Below are 21,293 nucleotides of genomic sequence, written 5' to 3' on the forward strand. Positions count from 1 at the left end.
TAGGATATTACAAATTCACTTCCTCTGACGATTCTCGGTCGGGTCGTTCTGATAAAAATGTCCGTTCTTCCTTTATTTAATTTTCTGCTTTCCACTATGTCATGTATTTTGCCAGGGACTTTTTTTTCGAGAGTAGAATCTATGTTTTCGGCTTTTATTTGGGCAAAGAAGACACCTCGGGTTGCAATAGGCACTCTATATGAGGATTTGGATCAGGGCAGCCTCGCCCTACCAAATCTTAGGGACTACCATAATGCATACTTTGTGCAGTATTTATCAAGATTTAAAGGTCAAACCCAAAGTAAAAATGTATTTATAATTTTTTTTCTTCGATTTAATGTGCAATGAAATTCAGATACCTCCCCCTCTGCAGGTAATTAAATCTCCCAAATTAGTTCGCTATAAGACACTATTATGGTTCTTTAAAAAACGTTGTGCCTTATTTAAAAGATATTCACTTCCCCCCCATAAATGCAACAACTTTGCTCGCTAGCATATTACCGGTATTGGGTATTACACAAGGGTCAAATTTAGCTGAGAATTGGGCCGGGGTAGGTTTTGTTAAAGTTATAGATTTTATGAGAAATGGATTATGGATAACCCCGATAGAAATGGTACATTTGACCCATAGGAATTTTATGTTGTCAGGGTCTTACAATATGGTTTATAAATTTTTGGTGCAACTGGACATTACACAGGTGAACCAAGCAAGTCAAGTTATTAATGATCTTCTCTTGAATAAGCTCAATAGAAAACCTGGGGACTGGAAGCGATGTTTAGCGCAGAGTAAGGAGATGGATTTAAGTCAAAAAGCCATCAAAAAATGGAAGGAGCAGGAAAATCATTTATTGTCTTTGAATACCTGGACAACTATTAATAAATTCAACTTTAGCACGCTTCGGGGTGCCAATTGGCATAGAATGTTATTTTTTGGTAAATGGCTGCTGTATCGGACACCCGCTGCCATTTCTAAAATGTACGCTAATTATCCAGCAAATTTTTTAGGTGTTTACATCATTCTCCTGCTAATTGGACTCACGTAATGGCTCATTGTGCACGAATTGGGGTATTCTGGGATGAAATATTTGCTTATTTTAAGACACATTATAATATTATGATTTCTGTGAACGTAAAATTGATGCTTTATGGTTTTGATCTCGACATTAAGCTCTACGAGCAGCTAGCTAAATTAGTTTATATTGTAATGGCAGTGGCCAGATCTCTGTTATTACAACAATGGCGATCAGAACAGATCCCATTCATGCATGAATGGTTACTGAAAATGAGGAGAGTTAAGAAAAGTGAACAAACGTATGCTCTGCGAGTTGGGGGGTTAAGAAGATTTAACAAAATTTGGGGATCTTATTTTGATTGAAATTTGGGAGGGATATCAAGAACGGTACTTATCTGTTATTAATTACTGTATTTGAATGTTTGATTACGTTTCTTCTTCTTTTGTATTTTTCTTGATGAATTTATTACGCGATGTCAATCAGAAATGTTACTAAAGGACTTCAATAAAAATTAAAAAGAGATGTTCCTTTCCCCAACTAACCCAGGTTAAGTACAGATGGCAAGGAAAAGCATCAAGAGAAAGGTATGGACAGAGAAAGTAGAGATGCTGTTTTTGGTTTCTCCAGTCCCGGCCTGGCTCTGGTACCCTTAAATGCATTGGTACTCAGCCAATGATACCGCTGTGCTGCTGTTCACATATGTACCTTTCACTGCTGCAGTAAGAAGACCTGATAGTAGATCAATGATTTGGGAATGTAAAAAATTGAATTTCTAACAAAAACAGAAAAGGAAAGTATGTATCATTTATTTTAAAATAATCTAGTTGGGATATTCTTTCAAAACTCCTTCACGTGAAAATTTTGCTGGAGACCTGCAGCAATCAATATTAACCTCAACATCAGGATGTATTCATAACTACTGTACCCATACTGAAAGAAAAACTCTGACCACGCCCACCTAATACAGTATAACTTTGTCAGTGCATGCCAAGGAAAGATGATAAAGATATAGTGTAGACTTATTTTATTAACAGTGATCTTACTGGTAGGTATACCATTTTTGTCCGTTTTATATGTACACCAAACTTCTTAGGAAAAGAAGTAGTAAATTATTCAGAACTAAGTTTTTGCGCTGTTTGCATTGCATTGAGGTTGGTGAGATAAAGACAATGGCCTATCACTTTTCCAGGCACTGCCAGCCATGCTGTGACCATTGCCCTATGTTTGACTTGCTCTCTCTGACACAGCACTGCCTCCTGCCAACTCCCAAGGGTCCATGCAACACCACTCTAATTTAGGAAAGAGTTGAAGACTCACCTCTTTTAAGAGCACTACATCACAATCCATTATTCATCCACATCCCAGCTTGTCCAAGTACAGCTCTCCACTGCCTTTTGGCTAGGTTTGTGCTGTAGAAATTCCGTATATATACACATATGTATGCTCAATGCCCAGACACTGCTCTGATCCTTACAGTGCTATGGTCTTTCGAGTCACAGGCTGCTGCTGGACTCTGTTGAATAAAATAATTGCGGGTACGCTATTTGATCTGTACATCTATTCTTTTACGGTATTGTAATTTTTTACCAGTTTCAAATCAATCACATGTCATAGGGGTGCTCTCATGGTGTCACAATACCAACCAACTTGGGTATAGATCCACTAGAACTGTGAAAACAGTCTAGCTCCAAAGTCCAACAAATACACTGAAGCACACCACTCTTGCGTTACTCTTATCCTTTGCAAGTAACTGCGGCCCAGCCATTCGTAAGGTTTCCTATGCAGAAGTTCACCACAAATGATGAGTCATGTCACTGTTGATATTTTAATTCTATGTCAGGACCGGAGGCTTCAGATTATGCTTTTCCTTCTTCGCTGTTTATTACAATCAAAATTTACAGCAGCCCAGAAAAGCACTGACTCCCCAAAAATGTTCTATATCCCAAAACACAGGGATTAAGAATGTTACATCAGACAAATTACATGAGAAAAACTACATATCCCATCAGTCCATGGTAACCACATAACATTAGTCCTTTCATAGTGTCCACAACAGTAAGGTAGGTCGTCCATCTTGTGCCCCCTTCCTCTTTCTTCGCGCGAGTCACACCAAAGTTTCACCGGTCTTGTTTTGAACCATCATTACCTAGCAGGAGAGACACAACAGCATAAGCGTTGTAAAACCACTAGGACTCTCAAAGCAACCTCTTCACATGGGAAACATTGCAACACCACAATTTGACTTAACAAAGAAGCAAACTGCTTACTTACGTCCATACAGATGGGATCTCTCAAGGAGTTCTGGGTTGGATAATCCTCGCCTCCGTGTCCTTAATAGAATTGAAACTTACCGTTACTAAGCTAGGCAAATTTCGATTCTATGTCAGGACCGGAGGCTTCAGATTATGCTTGTTCAAAGCTTACTTACTACTAGATTCGCAATATCCACCACCGGTTTGAAATAAAACCTTTTGAAAGTGGAATTCGAGGACCAATCTGCCGCTCGCATTAAGTCCTCCAAACGTGCCCCCAAAGAGAAAGCCTTTGAGGCCATGGGCCCCCTAGCCAAATAAGCCCCGAACTTCTTAGTATCAATGCCAGCTTCCTGCAACACCCACCCAACGTGCTATAGTGGGGGAAGATACTGCCTTGTGCGGTTTCAGCGGAGCAATAAGAAGCTGCCGTTCACCCGGAGGTAAAGAGGTTGGTGTGAGGTTTGGATGTCTCAGCAAGAGTGTTTTCCCCATCTTGCTGAGACATCCAAAGCTCGCACATCCGAGACTCTACGACACAACACCAAACACAGTAGCATAGCTAACTTGGCTGACAGTTCTTTTAAAGAAAGGTACTTGTTATGTTGCCAAGACAGAAAAAGATTCAACACCACATTAACATCCCACAGGACTGAATATCGCGCCTCCGGGGGTAAAGAAAGCCTCACGCCCCTAAGGAGCTTACAGACAAGAGGATGTTCCCCGACCGGGGCACCATGCAAAGGCTCATGCGCCGCCGAGATTGCAGAACGCATCGCGTTAATGGTCTGGTAGGCTAGACCGTCCACTGCTAATTCCGCCAAACAATTTAGGATGGGAACGACGCCTGCGACCAGGGGATCGAGGTCCCGTCGAAGACACCAACGAACCCACCTGGTCTAAGCTGATCGGTACCTCTTTGAGGTGCTACTTGCCCATGCCTTCGACAAAAGGTTTTCAGCCGATTCCGAAAGGCCTAGGAGCGACCAGCGTCTCCGGAAAGCCGCCATGCCATGAGGCAGAGAGAATCCTGCATTAGGAGGCGATGCGGGTCCCCGTTCGGATTGAGAATAAGATGAGGGAGCCGGGGGAGTAGGATTGGAGAATCCTAGGAAAGTTTCAGAAGAACTGGAAACCAGACTTGCGATCTCCAAAAGGGTGTCACCATTACCACTTCCGCCACCTAGCGGTGAAGCTGGGCTGCCGCCCGCACCACCATCGAAAAGGGAGGGAATGCATAAGGCCGTTCCTGACTCCAATCCTGGAGGTAAGCACCCATGGCCTCCGCGAGAGGATCTGGTCTCCAACTGAAAAACCTAGGTAGCTGGAAGTCCAAGCGGGATGCAAACAGGTCCACTGAAAAAGGACCCCACATGGTTTTCAACCACCGGAACACATGCACGTCCAACTTTCAAAGACTGGAATCCCGCAGGTACCGTGAGTGCCAATCCGCCACCTGATTGGCTTGACCCGTAAGGTACTCCGCTGTTACCGAGACGTGATTGGCCGGACAATAATCCCAAAAATCCTACGCCAGATCTGCTAGAGCTCGGGATCGTGGACCGCCTAGATGGTTGATGTAGAGAACCGCCGAGACGTTGTCCATTCTCAAAAGAACACACGTCTTTGCCGAATCCCTGGTCCAGCAACGGACCGCAATGGATCCTGCCAGAAGCTCCAAGCAGTTGATGTGGAGCCTTTGCTCTTCTGACGACCAAGCGCCGCCTGTGGAGAAATCCCCCCAGCCCGACCTGCTGGCGTCCGATTCTATCACCAAGTCCGGAACTGACCCGAAAATCGCTCGGCCGTTCCACGCCTCCATATGGGAAAGCCACCAGGACATTTCCCTCTTCACTTCTTCCGACAGAGGGACCAGCTGGTGGTAAGTCAAACCTTTCCTGAGGTGATGCGCTTTGAGGCGTTGAAGGGCCCGGTAGTGAAGGGGCCCCGGAAAGATTGCTTGAATGGAAGATGAGAGAAGTCCTACCACTCTGGCAATCTGATGCAGTGTGTGACTTGGAAATCGTCTGCCTCAGCTCGTGTCTGATTTTGGCCATCTTCCGGGATGGAAGACTTAGAGATGCTTGCAAAGAATCCACGACGAAACCCAAGAATAGCACTTTCTGGGAAGGAGAGAAGACGGACTTGTCCTCGTTGATGATGAACCCCAGTCCCTGCAACAAGGAGATCGTTTGATTGAGCTGAAGTACCAACCTGTTGGGACTACTGTGCCTCCAAAGCGCAGCCGAAAGTATGGCTGCAAATCCCTTTAAAAAGCAAGCTTACTGTTACAAAATTAGCATTCTACAAGAGACAAAAGCTTTTGTACACACCTGAGGGTTTTATATCTATCAATATGTTCAAGTATACAAAATAGGGGGGAGAAGGGTATGGCATCGCTATTGAATTTAGAATGAGAGGCCAGCACAAAGTGCATGTTAACAAAATATGAACAAACAGACATTCGACTGCCTCAGAGAAAAATTACTCTCCCTTTTACAGACCATCAAAAGAACTGAAGAATATAAATATATATCAATTGCGACACTGTCCTACATGAAAATCACCATTAAATGAGACATTGCACGTGGCAAAATAAAGTATTTCTTTAAGCAGTTAACTGGCCTGAACAGAACATAAATACATTTGACTAGCTGTTTAAATGTCTTAAAAACGAGTGTTGTAAGCAAACTGAAGTCCGAGAAAAGTGAACAGCATGTAGGATGGCAATGAATTCAGCACACAGAAAATGGAAATGCGAAAGCGATTGTCATGGTAGTGATAGAGCTAGATTTCATCAAAATTCAGCATTGCTCTGTTTTGTGTTTCAGACAGACTGCATTTAAAATGGCACACATATTTTGGTGCAAGTGAAAACACATGGCACATGGCACATGAAATGAGGCCTAGTCAAATGCTTTTTAAAAGTAGCACTTTTGGTGCATGCAAAGTGAAATACATGAAATGAGGCCTGGTCACAATGCTTTCAGTCTGAAATGCTTTCATTTAAAACCATGCTCAATTGACAAAACAAGGGTGGTAAACATGTGTTTAGTTTAGATTAAAACTCACCATAGAATGTACATTTAATTTAGAGAATTTTTTTTGTACTTTTAAAGTAGCACATAATTGTGCTGAATTAAACATGTGTTTTTGCAGTGTACAAAAACTTGTGATTTCAGTTTCCTCTTTAGCTTTGAAGATAGGCATGGAATGTGTTCTCTCCTCCAAGCTCCTTTTCCTTGTAATCTGCACTCCCAGTTCCCGTCTCAAGAGACTTTGGCTTTGTTGCATACTTAGACAATACATATTCAGTTCATAACACATCTTCCTTATAATATGAATTAATTAATCAACCATGCACCAACACTACATGTGGGCCAAACGCATTTTGCATGAAAAGCTATCTAAAACATTAGAGCATGTTGCTATGAGTATGTAATAATTGTTTGCACTTTGAAAATTTGCACTAGAGCATGTTTATGCTATGTTGTACATTGCACACAATTTTGCATGTTGTGCAACATTAACAGAAAAGCTGCTTTAAACTAACAGCTTTTGCTAGGTAATAACTAATACAGGGTATTAGTATGGGGGAGGTAAACATAATGGGTTTTATTTCATAAATTAATATTCTTTTGTGTTTGTTTTGTTTTTTGGGCCCAAAATAAATAGATGCCTAAGAACCCAGCATGGCTGAGAATTGTTAGCAGTGTGTTGAATGAGAGACGCATGCACAATTATTGATTAGCCTTGCAAAACTCACTCTTGAATTATATTTTCCTGAACTCTTTAAAGAATTCCGACATTTGATGCCTAATTCCCTCCTTTATGGAGTGCTTTGTATGCAGCCTATAATATGTTCTGTATTAATTCTATTTTTCCTGTTTTCCAATTCTGTAACCTGATTGATATTTGACTAATGAATAAAGGGTCAGAGAAACTTAACTTTTTACTAGAAAATAAAACCATTTAAAGCATTCACAACTCTCTTTATTGGCTTAAATTTTATTTGCATTTTGATTTTTCATGTTCATGTAAAGTCTCCCGAAAGTGGTACACGGTGGCAAAGGTCCATCGCCTTTAAAGCGGTAAACTAGAGGTAAATGATGTTTTGCATTGAGAAATTACCGTGAAATTACCGCTGGATCAACGAGTCTCAGTTAATAACAAGCATTTGCAATGCAATAGGTCTCGCAGCATTAAAGTTTGAGTTATTGGCATTGTATATGACAATGTGTTGCATTAAATTTTTAGCAAAGTCTGTATTGGTGTAAAGATGATTTGCAAGATGATAGCTGTTGCAAAATATTAAGCAATGTTGGCAATAATATTATATTATAATAATATTGTAAGTTACTGTTGTACTTATAAGCATTTTGGTAGCGCATAGTGATATTGTGGGGCCCCTGAGTGATGCTGTGGTGGTGCCGAGTGATGCTCTGGTGATAGGTTAGATAGTGAGGGCGATAAATAGATAGAGGGAGGGCGAAAGATAAATAGAGGGAGGGCGAAAGATAGATAGATAGAGGGAGGGCGAAAGATAGATAGAGGAAGGGCGAAAGATAGATAGAGGGAGGGCGAGAGAGAGATAGAGGGAGGGCGAGAGAGAGATAGAGGGAGGGCGAGAGAGAGATAGAGGGTGTGCCAGGGATGGAATGTGGGCGATGGATGGAGTGTGGGGCAAGGGGTGGAGTGTGGGGCAAGGGATTTGAGTGTGGTGCGAGGGATGGAGTGTGGGGCGAGGGATGGAGTGTGGGGCGAGGGATGGAGTGTGGGGCGAGACTGTCTGTGAGATCATGGGGAGAGCTGTGATGTCATACACATGTCTCAGTGAGCAAAGAGTCGGCGGTGACACCTGGTATCAGGGAGTGTGCCTGGAAACCGTACCTTTGTGTAGATTTCCATGCAAACTCCGAATGGATTCTGTGAATCTGCAAACATATTCAGCTCGCCCAATTCGTCGTCATGAATCTGAGTTACAGAATTATGCAGTTTATGTTCTTCTTATGCCTTGGTTAGTTGTTCTGAATTATGTAGTCAGGGCCGACCTCCTCACACGAACCATTCCATTGTGAACACACACCTATATCTAGTGACTGTGTCAGTCCTGCTTTAATTACGATTACACAAAAGATGGACCATTGGCCTCAGACGTCCAAACAGCACCAGAGAGACATGTTTTCTAGACAAACATGTCACTCTGCCAAGTAAATCGCGAGACAGACCGACCCGTGGCAGCCTCGCAGCATGCAGCAGAAAGCACAGAGTGGCTGAAACCGGATTCAGCAGCGTGAAGGGAACCGCGGAGCCTAAACATTAAACTTGATTCCTTGTAAAAGAGAATAACCGGATAACCCTTTCGCCTGGCACGAGGACAAACGCATTTCAGACTTGGGTTAATTCGCTTGCACTTTCTCAGATACTATGCTGGCCTTGTGCCTCCTCGCGCAGAAAGCTTTGAGATGTTAAACTTGAGCGGTGCATTTCTTGATTACACAGTTCACAACAATCACGGCATTGTCAATGACTATATTGTGTTGGTGCTCTGATTTCACAGTCCGGGTGCATGCTGTCATGTCGGCATGTCACACTGGCATGTGTACTCTGTTAATGGCAGCGTGATCTGCCCCATCAGCCTGCGCCCCCGACATCAAACTACCCGTTTCCCTTTGCATCCTACTTTATTTTTATTTTATTTTGATAGTTTTTTTTTAATATAGCGCAAACATGACCCTTGCCGGTATCGGAGCGCTTTACAAATATACAGAGAGCAGAGCAATAATAACAATAATAATCTATTCATAGCGTGTTAATCCTTGCAACTGCAAGAAAGTGATGCCATAATTTTCTGCAAACTGCCCTTTCCATGGAGGGATACACCGCCAAACTACTACAAGGTGCTGAAAGGTGAATGTAGCAAGTTTACCTCCGTGCAGGCTTTGCACCAAAGCGACTCGCAATGTACCAACTTTTCAGTCTTCTAAATCCTGTTATCAGTCATCATTTTCTAAATGCTCATTTTCATTTCTACCAAGAAAATAATCTGCCATAACTTTGTCCCAGGCAAGAGATCTTTGGGCATTCATTCGCCCAGACTAAAAAATTGGATGAGCAAATTTTGGGGTTTTGTTGGGCACCTACATGGACTGTTCAACTAATGACGACAAAGCATATCCACGCCGCTACCACCGAACACCCCCCTCCCCCAATGCGTCACACTTACCCACCATTACATGCACGTGTTTCATGCTATGGAGTTGTAAACCAGCACTCGCGAGTACTGGGTCCGCTCCCTCCAGTCAAGGGACAGTAGGTCCGAATCCTATTAGCGTTACATGTGCTGATTAACATGTGAATGACACAGAAGCCAATGGCTGAGACCTCCGGTCCTCTCTACCATAAGCTGTGCATGTAGGTCTCTGTCCTCACTTTGTATAGGCGCAAGAAAGCAAGCACATTCTGAAAGGAAAGTCCGGAATACGAAGTTGATTCTAGCATAATTTAACTATTGTGGCATGCCATGATAACTTCTTAAGCTAGCTCTGGCGTTTGTCGAACATACTGCATTCTGGGGCTTGTAGTTTATTTTTAACATTGTAAGTATTTACAGAGATTACATTTGCTGTTGGCTAAACAATAAACTAGGGCTGGTCAAAGATACTTGGCAACTATAACCAGGTGTGGCAGCAGACCAGACTTCGCCAATGGCCAGGCTTCTACTGTTACTGAAGTGACGCAAATATTAATTTGTCTCAAGCACACTGAAAGCATTTCCCTGGTGCAGGCTTTGATGAGCGCAACTGGAACTGCAGTTTGACCCTAGCTAATTTCTGCAGTTTGCGTACCACAACAGCCAATCAGACACAGCGAGAGGGAAGGAGGCGAGGCAGAGCACAGAACGAGGCCTGCCCTGGGATTTAACTCCCCTTTTCAACAATTTACAAACCCCAGCAGTGGAGAGCTTCGCTAATTGGCTTGATGTAAGTGCTGGAAGGAGCTGCGGGACGTGCGGCCACAGCACCACCAGCTCACCCCCAGCTCACCCCCCTCATACGCACAACGACAAAGCGGGCCCACTGCGTTTGTCAGAATCTGATGTTTCACAGATCACAGGTGGGGAACACTTCGGAAGTGTAATTATGGGGAAAGTGGACAGAGGCAAAGATGCACGTGCGAGCCCTGCCAGGCCCCATTACACACCGCAGCCAGCTGAGTGAGAAAGACAACGGCACATCTGCATGGGCTCTGTGACATCACTCTGGTATTTTCGCTGAAGTGCAGGGGTCGCAAATGCCTGGCAATATCTCGTGCCCAGGCTTGGTAACGTTCAGTGCTTGCACTGCACTTAACCCATGCCAACGCTGCCAGGGGTGACTCCCTCCCTGAACACCCCCGCAGGTCTGCAGATGGCGCTGCAGCTCCGTTCCAAGTGCGCTAATAATGACCGTTTGCATAACCCCTACCGGAGAGAAGTATTATCTTGACTGGTCTTTACCATAAAATAAACACATATCTCTGAAACAGCACCGACGATGCCTTATTTTCAGGATCGTTTGCGTGCAGTACACCTCGAATGCGTTTTACTAATACTGCTAAAGCAGAACGCGATCTCTGTTTGAAGGTCATTTCCAGTCGGTATATCTACAAATCTCGCGTAGATGGACGACAGAGGCCACGCGCAGAGATTACGTCACTAGTGCACAAACTGGGCTGCACAACTCTTACTGCGTTCACTCGTGGTGCCTTCGCGGGGCTTGCTTGTGTGCTTCCCAGAGAGACAGGAGATTGGGAACGCGCGCGCGCGGCCGGCGCCGATCGCTTTCCAGAGCGTGCGCGTGACATCTCCTGTCTCCTGGGAAGCAGACCCGGCAGCAATAGTATCGCGCCTGCGCGATGGCATATGGCTTCGCCATATGCATCGCAGGCGCGAGACCTAAAAATGTATGAAAACAAATATACAGGATAAATTATAGGTGAGTGGAGAGTCCGAGTTGAAGGAGACAGTTGTCACTGTTAAAAAAGGCAGAGCGTACATAAAGATGTGTCAAAGCTTTTCTAAGTGTACGAGAATACAAGTATGTAGTGGGTAGGTAAAAGGGACTAAGCAAGATCGATCAATCATTTAAAAAAAAGGGGGACAAAAACAGGTGAGGACTGGGTAAAACAAAACAGAAACAGTGACATGCAAGGTAGGTGCAACAGATGCAGAAATTCAGATCACCAGGTGGATGATAAAAAGGGTAAATCTCCCAATTAAAAGTGTTCTGGATGTGGAGTAAGTTAACCCTTCTACACAGCCTGCCGAAGGAGGTGGATAGGCCTGAGGGGCATAATGGAAGGTCATTAGGATAATAGCAATCATTCAGATGACAATAAAAAGAATGATGCGTATTATGTGTAGAAGCAGTGCTTTAAATGGGCCAGTACTGTACCGTACGGAGTACCGGCACTTTTTTATTTGGCGAGGGAGAGTACCGGCACTTCTCAAGGGAGAGGCAATACTTTTAATTGGAGAGTACTGGCACTTCTCGGAAACAAGCAGGTACTCTGGTATTGAGTACCCGCACTTCTATTTTTCCATTTCAAGCACTGTGTATGGGAAGTATTACTATACCAGACTCTTATTTCTAGAATGTAGCTGCTTTATCCTTTACCCATGGTGTGGGAAGTCTAGCTTTTTTGGTGACGAGTTGCAGCTTCAAGCCACAAATCCACGTGGAACCTCCAGTATGTGGAAACATAAGAACCACACGCTGAAGAACAAGAAGAAATGGCTGCAGCACACAAACTACTCCCATAACTATGATAGCTGAACAATCCGTTTACAAAATCGTGGACAGTAGAAATAGGTTGAAACAATTCGCTTACCAGCCGTTAGAACGCTCCGTCATCAGGGTACGGAGGTAAATAGCTGTACTCTGTCGACCACTACTCTGACACGGATGGCTTTGTCTTCATATGTTTATGTGTTCTGGTCACTACAACAAGGACAAAGGAAGTATAAGCTATTTAGGGTTTTGGGCAAACTCCACTTTTGAGGTAAAATCATAACACATTGGAGAGAAAGCCCAATTCCAAGGATAGTATTCAGGTTTCTATAACCCTTCAAGCAAGTCAATTCTTTGCAAAGGGGCTCTCACCCATTAAGAACTTTTTTGTGGCATGTTTCATTATTGAGTGTTCGCCCAGATAGAAAAACCCTCTGAGTGACCTCGACCTCTATTATAGGGGGGAGGGATTTGATATTTTACTTATTTTGTTGGGATCTTTTAAAAAATTTAAAATTACCTACAGGCAACCCTAGAAAGCCTTTTTAGGTTTCGCCTGGCGTCCGCTGGCGAAATCTTATGTTACAACAGTACGGGGGCTTTGTCCCGCCTGCTCTTCCATTGGCTAGCTCCATAAATGGAGGATGGCCATTGGAAGATAGATCTGTCCGTCATTGCCGGAGCAGATTCGTGGGCGTTCCGGCGATTTTTACTCATCCCGCCCCCTTGTGATCCTCATTGCGGCGGTGGGCGGATGTTATTTTTTTTTTTCGCCAAGGTTTGTTTTGGGCATTTCTTTGAAGATGGCGCCCGGTGGAGAGTGATTTCAGCCCCTGCTCTGTATCCCGCAGGAGAGTGAGCTCTGCCCGTAATGCTTGGTTTTTTCGCCGTCACCGGCCCTTCTAAAAGTATTCTTTCTTTCTGTGCCCTCACTGGCCCCCTTTCCCTCGGCTGTTGCCGGCGCGTATAAACGCGCCCTCCCTTTGTCTGTCTGCGGGTCCCGCTGGCTCTCAGATGAATGCGCTGCCAGCTGCCCATGTGTGCTGCAGTCACTGAAGGGTGCCCATGGCTCCTTCTCGATCTTGTTTTCTTACTCTCTCTTCCGCCCCCACTTCCATCTCTCGCCGTCTCTCCCCCTTGCTGTCCTCTTCCCTCCCCTTCGCCCTCTGCGCTTTCTCCATTCATTATTCCTTGCCGCGGCCAGTGCTCACACTGCTGCACATCTGCCTGTTCTTTTCTCAGGCTGGGCTATTATTCCCTCGTCTCCACTGCAGGCAGCAACCTCCTCACAAAGTAATTCAAAGCCTCCCCGGCAGCGTCAGCGTCAGCCGGTGCCCGGCCACGTGCAGCCCTGCTCCGAAACGTCTGCGCGGACAATAGCCTGGCGCAGTGCAGAGCTGGCCGGGGCCTGATAAAGCAGAGGCTGGCCAGGAGGGGCACGAATCAGACAGCACATTCAAAACCGGCCTCTTTGAAATGCGACTGGGTGGAGAACTTTTATTTCCAGCAGCGACTTTGTCTGTCCCGACTCAATCCCTCTTTTATGCTGCTGCAACATTTACAATTTTGATTTTCAAACCGCGCCGACTTTCAGCAGGATTACTTGTCTTTTGTTAAACTGATCAGTAAAGTGTGACGCGTGAGACTGCGAGCGGACATGACAACCATTACAATATTTTACTATGTGAGAGGAGTGTGGTGGCGTGGACTTTTGGGCGGCTAGCAAATAAAGACGCACACACCAGTACTCTGGTACATACACTGACCACGCCAGACGCGCTGTCAGCGATTTATTGGACCCTGCACGTCGCTGTGGGGTAATCAGAGGTCGGTGCCTCCAGTACTACTTTTGACCCCTGATCACAACTAGGGGCTAATTCTGTTTCCGATGAAAACCCCTGTTGTGGCCTGTTGCTCGTTGTGCATGTGCCCCCCCTCATCCCCCTGACCGTCGTTGTGCTCGAGTACCCCCCACCCCCCTTACCCTCGTTGTGCTCGTGTCCCCCCACCCCCTGACCGTCGTTGTGCTCGAGTCCCCCCCACCCCCTTGACCCTCGTTGTGCTCGTGTCCCTCCCCACCCCTGACCCTCGTTGCTGCTCCAGCTTTTGCATATTTTCACACAGGGTTTACCTGCAGTCGCCGTGGGGTAATCAGAGGTCGGTGACTCCAGTACTACTTTTGACCCCTGATCACAACTAGGGGCTAATTCTGTTTCCGATGAAAACCCCTGTGGTGGCCAGTTGCTCGTTGTGCTCGTGTGTCCCCCTCACCCCCCTGACCGTCGTTGTGCTAAAGTCCCCCCACCCCCTGACCCTCGTTCGTTTCCTGCAACTCTCCCTTGCTTTCCTCCCATCCATCAGACTCCCTTTCTCCTTATGCCTGTCTCACCTCCCGCCCCCATAACACGTGGAAAACTTAGAAGCGATTTATAAAAAAAAAGTAAAATCAATAAGATTTTAACCTGTTCAAAATTTATTTTAGTTTTTTTCTTAAAGTCGGGCTCATGCGCTAAACGCGGCAGGCACTTCAAAGCTCTAATGCAGAAGTATAGTTTCTATACAGCACACCAGGAAAGGGCTCCCAGAATGAAAGCATGGCACGGTCTTAGTGCTCCGCATCCGAATTTCTACTCGTCTCCAGCACAATTAATTGCCTTTGATTTTACAGGACATCCCGGAGATGAGTGTTACGTTTAAAAGACAAACGCTACTAGCTTTAATGACAATCTGTGGCTTCCCTGGAATATCTTTAACTGTCAGGCAAACAAGGAGCCGCTGGTTATTTCATAATGGGCTGATGCTTAAATGTTTATTAATGCACACATTATTCTTTGTGGCAACTCACGCATTCCCATAAACCTTCACATGAGACATGAAATGTTTGCTTAAGAAATGAATACGTGCTTTGTTCACATATACAGACTCTCAAAGCCAGCCTGTGTAGCAAAGCATGAATTTTAGCTTTGACTATACATTAGGCCATAGGGTAACTCCCGTAGGTGAGCTAATTAGTCGCCACCAGGTTAGTACCCCATCCTTGTGAGTGCGGGCCCCACTAGCTCTGCGCCGCGTTGCCTGCTCCGCTGCACGTGCAGTGACCGCATTGGCTGCCCCAGCCCCACTGACTTCTCGTGTCTCTCTGCCCCCGCCGGTCGCTCCCATCGACAGCCGCTTGTGTCTGGCTGTCAGTGCCCGGGTACAGGGTTTCTTCCAACAGCAAGCGTCTCCCCATTTGGCCAAATAAGGCATTCCTGCGCTCGCATATAACCAACCCTTCAACCTATAGACTGGCCGACCTCACCTAGGCATGTCGGCTTTAAAGCAATGTGCATCACACAATGAGCCAGACACCATACTGGGAGGAGATTCTTTCTGCAACAGCTCCGTACACAGATCTCTACACACTCTGTTAGCTCTTTTTTTAACAACTGTTTTTATTAGTGTTTTTGCCTCAGTTGCCTGCTTGCAGTCCGGTTTTGTGTGTGCCTATGGTGCCTGCTTGCGACCCGGATTTGTGTGTGCCTCTGTTGCCTGCTTGTGATCCAGTTTTGTGTGTGCCTCTGTTGCCTGCTTGCGACCCGGTTTTGTGTGTACCTCTGTTGCCTGCTTGCGATGCAGTTTTGTGTGTGCCTCTGTTGCCTGCTTGCAATGCGGTTTTGTGTGTGCCTCTGTTGCCTGCTTGCGACCCGGTTTTGTGTGTGCCTCTGTTGCCTGCTTGTGACCCGGTTTTGTGTGTGTGTGTGTGTGGGTGCAAATGCAATAGGTGTCGCATTTGCGAGAGATTAGGCTATTGGCTTTGTAAATGACAATGCCATTTATTTATGTTTTCAAAGCCAACACATAAATAAAAAAGTTGTCATTTACAATGCCAATAGCTCGGGAAACATCACTTACAACGAAACTTTTACAACGCACTACCATTACAACGCGGTCAATACAACGCAAACCATTACAACGCATTGCGCTGGGGGGCGCTCTAGGATAGGGAATAGCTTAATTTACTATCCAATAACCTTCCCTAGTGTCCACGGGGACTGGAGTTGGAATAGTAAATTAAACTATTCACTATCCAGCACCCAAAAGCGCTATGCGTTGAATGGTATGCGATGTTAAAACCGCGTTGTAAAGGCAGGTGTTGTAATAGCCTGCGTTGTAACGTCATACATCCCAATAGCTCTAACTTTTCCAAAGGCGAAACCGTTGCATTGTAAATGCTTGTTTGTTTAGGGGTCCTTTGGCAGGCTTACAAGCAAAAATCAGATGCAACTGGGAGTTATTACCTCTCTAGGAGTAATGGTTCTTCATGTTTTAACCAATTGTTTTTCTGCCCAATGGGTCACCGTTCTTTCTTCAGGACCACGCTGACGAACGCTAAGATCCACTATTCAAGATGTGAAAGCATCCATTCATTAATACATGCCATATGTACAAACCGTTCTGGCAATCCTAGGTCGAAACATTCTTATTGGGCACCACTAGACCTTTACAGATTTAGAGGTGGGCAGACCTTATAGTCACATATTCACCAAAGATCCTGCTAGCTGCCATAGCTATTTGGCAGAGGTTAGAGGGCCAGAGTGGTTTGTACTTTTGCATGCATGATGTTCAACGTGGTACTGATGAAAGCTGGGTGACAGGATCAATCAATAAATAAAAGAAAACGTGCAAAAAACACAAACATGTTGGAAGGTTCAGGAGGTGCTTAGTATGCAAACCATCTAGTGCATGATAAAATGTCCTGCTCACAATCAAAAGTACTCTGGATGTGGAGTCGGAGACACTTTCATAGTCTGCCAACGGAGGAAGGATAACAGTGTGAGGTGCTTTAAGGAAAGTCAACAGTATAATATCAATGATTCAGATGATGAGGATAAATGGTATTAAGTGTAGAAGGGAAAGTATTGGCATTGATGGAGTTATCAGGCATATACCAAATTACGACCTGTTCTAAATTGCGAGCTAAATTAAAATGTAGCCGATTGAAGCTCTCCATACACTTAAAAATAAAGACGTTTGGAGTAGCTACTTTGTGAACAAGTCAAGATACCAGACATAAAATCAGAGTTTTACAGGAGAATACAACAAAATATTAGTGTTGGGTTGGAACTGAACCCAAACAGCCCAGAACATGTTTTTGTTAGTGGACAACGGGAAACACAAAAAGCTAAAGAGATGTTAAAGGCATTCCTCAAACTGGAAGGTTACAGGCACAGAATTATATTAAAGGCGGATGCCAAACCTCGTGTTCAAAGGGTTTATGCTTATCAGGGATGAGGCTATTCAGGAATTTAAAAAAAAATCAAAGGATGCTGGGGGATAGACCCAGTAGAATTATCGGATTAAGTGGTGCACAACGGACCAATATTAGGATGAGATTATGTGCTGGCTTGAGAGAATTCAACACAAATATTTTTGTGGATTAGTTTCCACTACCCGAATATGAATCAGTTACTGTCAATGATTATAGTTATAACTTGGTTTTATACAATAGATTTAACTACTATATATGACCAGGTTCCCATGCATCCAAAAAGCAAGAGTTTGGCCACTCATTCATTACTCCAGCTTAGAAGTAATGTTTCAAAGACTTATTTACATATTGTTCAAGGGGGTGCAGATGTTTTCTAAATGTAAATCTGCCACAAGAAAGGTGACTTATTTGGGTCCTAAAGTCAATAACGAAGGGATGAAACCAAAAAAAGGAATTGATAAAAAGCCAGAAAGACGCCCCTTTACCGAAATGTAAAGATGATATACAAGCCTTTCTAGACCTCCCAGGGTTCTACTCTAAGTTTGTGAACAATTTTGCTGAGACACCATTAACTAGTTTGACAACTGTTGAAGAACAGAAAAAAAATTGAGTTGGAACATGAATGCCAGGACGCATTTGACAAACTTGAGGAGACATTTGTTGTGTCCTAGCCCTGCAAGGCCTTAAACTAGAATGTAAAAGTGCTGTGTTGTCACTACCAATGCCAATGGTAAAGGGTTGGAGGCCGTGTTAACATAAATAGAAAGTAACTTACAACAGGTTGATGTTGCTTTCACCTACTGCTGATTAACTTCTGAGAAACTGAAGTATTCCATAATTGAGAGGGAGATGTTAGCATGTATTTGGGGCTAAGAACATTTCCGCCAGTATGTGTGGAGTGAACCAGTCACTGTAAAGATGGGATGTATGATGGTACAACGCGTACCGTTTCAACGCGTGCCTTTACAACGCGTCTTTAACAACGCTAGTCGTTACAACGACTTGCGCTTTTGGGCGCAGAGATAGTGAATATTATAATTTACTATTCTAACACCAGTCCCCGTGGATAGTAGGGAAGGTGTTGGAATAGTAAATATACTATTCTTTATCCTTTAGCGCCCTCCAGCGCAAGTCGTGGTTACGACTTGTGTTGTAAAGGACGCGTCGTAAAAGCACTGCGGGGTAACATCTGCGTTGAAAAGGATGTTCCCCGTAAAGATGTGATCATAAGCCACTGCTGATCATGAAAACGTTTTTAAATGCATATACGTGATTAGCCCACGTCAATGACGTAATCAGATTAGAATTATGAAGGAAAATACATGCCCGGCATGAAGTTGCTGATTTTTTTAGTTGCATGCCTCTGCTTGTGAAGATGACAAGAGATCAATGTTGTGTTGCGGGATTGTAGGGTGACAGAAGAAAGTAGAGTAACTGAGGAGTGAAGATCAAGTCTGAAAGAGGGTAGTTATGCAAGTGAGCACATTTGTGAAGGAAGGATGAACAATGTAGAAGGATGCGGTCAACAAGCTATTATGCCTACTGGGAAGAAAGGAAGAAGGTGACCATGGTGAATGAAAGATTGATGAGACGTGGACGTGTCATACTGTCTGCATGTGTGTAATGACGTGTTTCTCTATATGTTTTGGTGCTTCTGTCAGTCACCAGGTCATTACTTACCACACCCTTTCTCAGGTTACATAAAGACACCACATTTCACCATACTTACCCAAGAAAGGAATAAACACTGCCCACATATAAGACCATTGCTGAGGAGCTCGCAAATAACCACAAGTCACAACACCTCCCAATCTAAGAGGGTAAACAACGCATGCTCCTCCTGGCAATGTAATTTAGACATCCCTGATGGGAGGCACTTTCCCTTCCATATCAACAATTACCCATTAGAGGGGAATCACGCATCCCTCTGTAAGTACTTGGTAAAAAAAAGGGGTCTCAACCTTCCCTCACAAGGAATACCAACAAATGATATGCTCTAGGGTTTCTTTATTACATGATAATAGGATGACAAAAGAAAGAAATAACTAAACATTACAGTAAACATTAGCAGCAATCATAGATATACATAGAGCCTGAAAATAAAAGCATAGTTAGATAAAGTTAGATATACATCGAACACCTCACCATAATCTTAGGCGTCTTGCCATCTGAAGAAGGGTCCGTCTCTCTTTCCCTCTCTCTCTGGTTGTGTCCGGACTCTCTGTGGTACACACACATCTGCACGTCTTAACCGCGATGTATCATCAGACCGCCAAAACACCAGACCAGCATCTCAGCATCTCTGCCTCTCAGAAACTCTCTGAATCTCTCCCTCTGTCGGACCCCCTTTCTCTAATATAGAACTCTATCCTCTATCGAAGCTTCTGGAAGAACCCGCCTACCTTTCTCACAAGATTCCTGTACTTTTCCACACCAGGCACCCAACAGCAGCTGGCCAAGCTGTCGTTATTGCGCCAATGCGAAGAAGGCACATTCCTCCTGATAAGAACTGGTCTGCTCTGGTTCACTGCCGGTGAACAACACATGTTTCTCAAATATCACCTCTCACCTACAGAGGCTCAGAAGATGGCTGCAGTTTAGAATATGGAGTTGCTCAAGCATAGGCCTCTACTACTTGGAAAGCAGAATGATAGTATACCCTGTCAAAGCCAATAGGCTAAAGTCATAATTCACCTAACTCAAATAACACTATGCACTTAATCCCTCAGTATCCCCTATGGAGCACATGTGTGCACCATCACCAACAACACTGCACCTTGACATCCCATACCTTCTATTCTTTGGCAAGATTATTCTATTGCAAGACCACCCTACATTAAGGCTAAAGGAGCATAGCACACTAAAGTCAGTACACAATGGTGGTGATCGAGGGTCATCACAGATCATCAGACCACTAAAGTGGCTCATTCACTACAATGTGTGAGGGAGAATTTTGGATATATGCCATAAAGGACATTTGGGAACAGTAAAAACTAAGTGTGGGCTTAAGCGTTTATAATGTTGTCCAAGATTGGTTAAGGATGTAGAGAAGAAGATCAGTAATTGTGAAATGTGATAACTTTGATAAAACTCATGCTACGTTTAAGCAACCAGTATGTCCCATTAACATTCCCAACATACTATGAGAAAGTTTAGGAGTTGATGTTTTGGGACCAGTCCGTGATGGCAACAGAGAGTTAAAGTACAGTATTGTAATTACAGTCCATTTCGCCAAGTGGCCAGAGATAAAAGTTGTAAGTAAGGCAGATTCAGGTACTTGTCAAATTCTTGGATAAGGTATTCCAGACAAAAGGTTTGCAGGACTGCATACTAATAACTGCTTACAGTTTATGTTGAAATGTTTTATAGACTATCTATGCAGGGATGGGATTAAGAATAGGAAAACGTCTATTTACCACTTTGAGCTAAATGGATGAGGGGACGGTGTCAATAAAGTGAAAAAAGGCATTATCAAATTGGTGAGCTGGAATGGGAGAAGGAAATTATGCATATGTTGTCGGCGTACAGGATTACTCCGAGCGAGAGTACCAGGTATGTTTTGATGAAATACAGGTCACCTTTTACTAAGGATAACTTAGGATGGATGCCGAAATCAACAGTATTAGAGTGGCCACCAGAGGAAGTCAGGAAAAGAATTGCTGTGCACAATTGGCATACAAAATTAGGCAGAATTTAAAACATGGTGCATGGAAGAAGGAGCTGGAAACAGGAGATTTGGTCAGAGTGAAGAAAGAAGGTTGGGAGAAGAAGGGCGAAAGCAGGTTTTCCCCACCTTTAAGTTATTTTAACTTTACGTAATGATGCCCTTTTGGGTAATGGAAAGATATGGCATGTGAGTCAATTGCCAATGGGCAAGCAGAATAGTGAAAAACATGTTGAACCTGATTGCAGTAATGAGTTATTTTGCATGATGATGTATTTGATGGTGAAGGCAGTCAAACAATTTCTACTGGAACAGAAGAACAATTTTGTATCTATTTCCCTA

At 44.1% G+C, this 21,293-nt stretch overlaps 1 long non-coding RNA gene across 1 annotated transcript in view; it reads right to left on the minus strand.

Annotated features, from left to right (window-relative positions):
• Nucleotides 1-2,869: 2,869 nt before the first annotated feature.
• LOC144826618 (uncharacterized) overlaps nt 2,870-21,293 on the minus strand; it is a 110,141-nt gene continuing 91,717 nt past the window's right edge. Inside the window, exon 3 of the long non-coding RNA XR_013609867.1 lies at nt 2,870-3,159. This is a non-coding gene — a long non-coding RNA (uncharacterized LOC144826618). The remainder of the gene's footprint in view (nt 3,160-21,293) is intronic.

This window comes from Lissotriton helveticus, chromosome 3_2, assembly GCF_964261635.1.
Source record: "Lissotriton helveticus chromosome 3_2, aLisHel1.1, whole genome shotgun sequence".
Classification (NCBI taxonomy): Eukaryota; Metazoa; Chordata; class Amphibia; order Caudata; family Salamandridae; genus Lissotriton; species Lissotriton helveticus.